The sequence below is a fragment of the Halictus rubicundus genome, chromosome 10 (assembly GCF_050948215.1).
Source record: "Halictus rubicundus isolate RS-2024b chromosome 10, iyHalRubi1_principal, whole genome shotgun sequence".
Classification (NCBI taxonomy): domain Eukaryota; kingdom Metazoa; phylum Arthropoda; class Insecta; order Hymenoptera; family Halictidae; genus Halictus; species Halictus rubicundus.
Genome location: NC_135158.1, coordinates 5,829,758 through 5,835,646, shown reverse-complemented (window position 1 = coordinate 5,835,646; position 5,889 = coordinate 5,829,758).

Below are 5,889 nucleotides of genomic sequence, written 5' to 3'. Positions count from 1 at the left end.
CTAGGATTCGTTTCTCGTATCTCGGCAGACCTGCCGATTCGCAGCGTCGTCGGAATGACTATACCTGTTATCTGATTCTCGTTCGGCTATTCCGTGAAGTTTATCTTCTTAAGTGCTCCTACACGATCCCGGACTTTTTTGCTCGCCACTTTGGGGCTAATGGAATGTTCGACTATTTTTCACTTATTTATTCGTACGCCCCCATTTAAATTCTCATTTAAAACGGAGCTCGAAGATGGATCACCGAGATTTATGTTTATCTACCCCCCGTTGACGCCCGTTTAACATATTTCCCGGAAAGTTTCACTGAAAAGATTCAGAAGTTAATTTGTGTTAAAAACAACGGGTGCACCTGCACGATGAATTAGAGGATTAAATTATAGGGATTCTTATTAGTAGACTACCGAGACCACCTGTATGGCGATGCTCGTGGGCCATTAAAAATAATCCAACAGTTCATTTCGTTTTTAAAACAATGGTGTATTTGCATAAGGAATGGAAAAATCAAATTTTTGGGTCCTCGCTAGCAAATGTCTGCAGAAACGTCTCCTATAATAACGGCACAAACCTATTAAAAAATAATCTAATAGTTTACTGCTTTAAAAAAACGTGATGTACTTTCGCACAAATATTTGAATTCCCACCAACAGATAGCCACAGGAACACCACGTATAATGATGGCTCCAGGCCATAGCTATCAATGTCACGCTCCACCGACCGTCAATGAACGTCTGGATCATTGAGGATCTCGTTTGCAACGCATTGACACGCATAAATGTGTTCGTGGATGCGTGAAAACCTGAAAACTCGCGTGAAACGCTTCCTTCCGTTCACAGAGAGAAGAGAGAGAGAGAGAGAGGGAGAAGTTTGCCATTGAAAAACAAAATGTCAGATTGAATCGCGAATCGATAGCACCGTCGAATCGAAAGAGACGGAGCCAGACGTCGCTCGGGACGAGTAAAGAGAAGTTTCATCGCGATTTATCTTTGAGCCACGGCGCGGATTTCCGATCTCGCAACGTCTGAACATGATTCTTGAATTAGTGCGGCCCCTAGCTTTGCAGATAAACCCGGGAAACGGCCGTCCGACGGACAGGAAGCCGTCGCTCTTTTGTTTCGTCGGATCGTCTCGTTCTTTTTTTCCTTTTCGTCGATTTTTTGACCGGTCGCTGCAATTAATCGCGATCCGCTGGAAGCAGACGTCGAGGTAACGAGCATCTTGGTCTATGGAGATCTGATTAATGGATAGGAGATGCGTGAGAGCAGACTGATGGCCTTACTACAGCTTGATTCAAGAATTAAGGGTGTAATTAATCAAATTTTTCGTGGACTCCTACCAGATCGATACGGTCGCCAAAGTCCAATTCGTCAACTTTGGGAATTTATTTCGCGCAAACTAAACGACGAAGAGTTGCGAACCTTTTTGCAATGTATTCAGGCATGCTTCGTTGTTGTATACAAATTTTGGTTTGCTTGCTGTGACTCGCTGGTGCTTTGTTTCTTCATTTTATATGACTTCGCGTCATCGCGGTTCGTAGACAAGAAACTTCTAACCAACGTGTCGTTCGATGCTGCCTGGAATAAATACCGCTGAATACAGGAGGTAACAAAAATTCGTCTGTAATACTGAATCATGTCCGAGTATATTGCAAAAAGTTTTTTGGCTGTATCTCATCTGGTTCTCCTATAATAAATTCCCAAAAGTTATGTACTTTTTAAGGAACACTCTACTCTTCGCCTGTTAATAAGAGCCGTCAGCTGGAATCTCTGGTTCCTATGCAAATGTGCAACTGGTTCGCGGATATCTGATAAATACGGAATGTTTATGGGGTTTGTACTAGCGGTACAGTGTGTTTCATAATTTAGGAACACCGTATACTTCATCTTAAATGGGACGCGTCAACCTCGAAAGCGATCTATTGCCTCTTTGGAAGGCTAACGTTGTTTCTAACAACAAAATAATGCTTTTCGAAGAAAATAGGTTCGGTCGTTCGGATATTCGAGTAGGAAAAGCATGGCCGCCGCCCGCCATTAATTTCGGAAGAGAATCTGACCCAATAAAGTCGCGGCTGGTCGATTTCCGATGTTCGGAGCCGCATATCGAGATACCCGAGCGAATTTATGGCAAAGGATAACGGGGCACGGTTTAACCACTTCGATCGCGATAAATCTTGATCTTTATGGTGATCCAATGCGCGCGCCACGTGCTCTATGGTTATATCCGCCCACTTTCGCCCCCATCGACATCCGCCCTCTCGCGATGCACGCTATTTATTTTCCCATCTTGGCCCCCACGTCGCGCGACTTTCCTTTTCGCTTCTCTCCTTATCCCTTTCCTTTCTTTTCTCTGTTCTCCGTTCTCTTTCTGTCCCATTTCTCCCTAATCCTCCCTCGCATATCCCGCACTCGCCTTGCCGGAAGATCGCGGAACGCTTTCGTTTATTTTGCCCGTGCGATTCTGTGTCACTCGCTCGGGGAAGTCCCTGAATCCTCGAACCGGAAGAACAATGTACACAATGAAGATCAGCACTTGCAATTTTGTTTCTCGGAACGCACTGTGTCCGGTATCTGTTTTCCTGTTTCCCCGATCGCTCTCGGAAGTTGTACAGATTTTTGCACGGCATTTTTGTAGAAATTGTTGAGTAGTGTGCGTCTCAAAATTTGCTTTAAAACGAGCAGCGTATTTTCGAAAGTATCTGATCTATATCTAACATAAATCTAATTACTTTTAGTTTATGTACAGTTACGAGATATGATGAATTATTTAATGTTGTCAAGAACAACACATTTAAAATGCGATAAAGACATTTCAAGAATGGTACTCTTAAAATTATCAATTTGTGGGTAGTAAAAGCTCGTAGAATGGTGATGTCTAATCAAAACAATAGTGTGCTAGTATCAATAAATTCTGCATAGGAAAACAAACTGTCGGAAAAGTGGTTAACAATTTGATGCCTCGCGGATTAGAGAGACATTTATTTTGTTTGGAGACTAATAAAATCTTCAGTAATACAGAAATAGCACAAGAATTCCTCAACAATTCAAGAATAGTACGAGAATTCCTCGGGAATATACAAATAGCTCAAGGATTCCTCGATACTGAAAAAATCGTAAAAAAGATTTCTCGATCGAGGCGAAAATATTATAAAAATTTGCGGATAACACAAAAAGGGAGTATAAAAATAGTTCAACAGTTTCTCGATAATGTAAAAGTAGTGGATAAATTCTTCGAGAGCATAAAAATAGCTGAAAATTTCCGGAATAATTAAAAAATATTAGAATATTCAGACTGCTAAAAAAATTCTTCAATGATGCAAAAGTAGTGGTAGAAATCCTCAATTATACAAAAATAGCGTAAAAATAGTGCAGAAATAGAACAAAAAGAGTAGAAAAATTCTTGTGAATGAAACAAATTTCTCGATGTGCAAAAATAATGGGAAATTCTTCTTTCCCAACCACCTCTCTACGAATTTCAACATAAATGAACACATCCCCTTCGTCACAGCTAAAAAGCTGAAGCACCGAAAAACAAAAATTGACAGAAATACCATTCAGCCATCAGTGACCAATCAGCGTCGCCATAACTCTAAACGACAATCTCCGCAGATCCGTCTCGCCATAAAAACGTGTTATATTTAATCCGGAAACGCTACCGGACCACGAACTTTTACGACTCGTCCCGGTCGTTCGATTGAACGGTTTACGAGTGTTCTTGGCCAGGGTAACTCGTGCATACGAGAGAACCACCGCCGAAGAGAAAAAAGAGAGAGAGAGAGAGAGAGAGAGAGAGAGAGAGAGAGAGAGAGAGAGAGAGGGAGAGGAGAACGAAAAGAGAAGGAAAACAATACCTGCACACCTTAAGCGGATTCTCCTCTACTTTTTTCCTCTGTTCTTCCTGTTTGATTTAATTTTCTTCGGCGGCGGGGACTAGTCGAGGAGAGGGATCGGTTCGTTATCGCGAAACACCGGCGTTGAAAGCGAAATAATGCATCGTGGGCGCAGCTAACCGGTTTTACACGCGTGTCAACGATAGTCAAAGCCCCGCCTTAATCATTCGAATGTGTCCCCTTGTCGGACAGTAAGGGACGCTCTTATTTTTCGGCGAACGGCCGGCCGATATCGCAGAGGAAGCGCAATCTGTGCAAATTCCTGCAAATCTATTCCCCTTTTTTAGGTACAGTAATTTGTTTATATTTTCACTGAATAATTTTTCAGTATTTTTTCTCTGCTAACACACCATCGTGCGTTTCTTCCCTCTGTAATTAATTCTGCTAGACTTCGGCTTATTAGCAATTTCTATGTTGACAAAAGAGTCTTAAGAGTGTAACGATATGGAGTAATCGGATCTGTTCTCTTTTACAAAATATCGACCAATTGATCTTAAGCGAATTTTTTAATTAATGAATTGTCTCGATTATCAAAAGATGCCCCAGTTGATATTGCACACCTGGAATATTCTGAAGAACTATGATACTTGGAAACTTACGTTCGATGCTGGTTAAGTAACATTCTTCCTATAAAGATAAACAGGTGTACATGTGTGCCTCCTTTCGCAGAAATGTTCCTCAAAATTAAATATTGTGTTTTCCCCGATTTAATTTGCAACTTATCTAATTATTTATCCTTTTACGTATTTTTCACAGAGACGTGTTAATCTTCCTACTGAACCTAGGAAGAACATTTGAAAATTACCAAACTTTCAAGCAAACAAATTGATTGAAGAGCTGGGTCGGAATAGACCCGGTCGCAGCGAGCAGGGACGTCGGTCCTCCGCGTCGCAGAATTTTTATTACTCTATGGAAGTTTGCTAGACATACCGGAAATGGTGGCAGCGAGTGAAATCGAAATTCGCACGTTTCCGTTCAGATCGATGTCGATGGAAGATTGTTTCGGATCGATTCCGCGAAAGATCGACTGCTAGAGGTGGCAATGAAACCGGCGAAATTACACGGCGGCGCGTCGATTTATACGCGGGCGCAAACAGTGCGACCCCGGCTGGAGTCACGGATTAGCATAATACGACGGCCGATCGATTATTTCAATAAATGCAATCGGAACCGGCATTTAGCCGGGGTACCTCGATCACCGGTAATGACGCCGATCACCACCGGAGATAGGGAATAATGGGGACCGTTTTGAATTTCCGACGTTACCCCCCCTTTACATATTCATCGACGCCCTGGTTCATTAGCGTTTTTTCTCGGTTTTCGCCTCTTGCACGTCCTTTTTCGGTGCCCGTTTCAGGGACCCAGTGACGCGTGCTGTACAGGCTGTTCCTCAACAGCTGCCACCTGTTCTACCATCACCGAACCTGTGACAAACGAAATTTCGCAATTACGCCATCGACCTTGTTTCCAACGTTCAAACTTTCAAATTTTTCTTCAACTCTTCTGACGATACACTGCAATATACTACAACGGACCAGAACATAACAGAACATACAAAAATATGCTAGAATATGCAACAAAATACTGGAATATACTAGAACAATCCCTCCTTAAAATTGGAACCAATCACATAGTCACTAAGAGCCCAGAGCCAATTAAAAACCTGTCTCTCAAAGTACATTTCGAACGAAACCCTCGAAATAGCAGGAACAAAATTGAAAACAAAATTCATAGTACAAAGGATTAACCCTTTGCACTCGGCGCTTATTTTCATTCTAAAACTAAATTTTTCTTCCGTCTTAGAATATTTTCATTTTATTCAGACGAAACTGATCCGATTTCCACATATAATATTTAAATGTTTAGTAATCTATTAAATACAAATTTTGTAATGTAACAAATATTTTGTAATATTTTTTGTAAATTCTTTGAAATAATGCCACAACAATTTCTAGTGGTGCTTCGGAGTCACCACTCGAGTGCTAAGGGTTAAAAGCTCCACT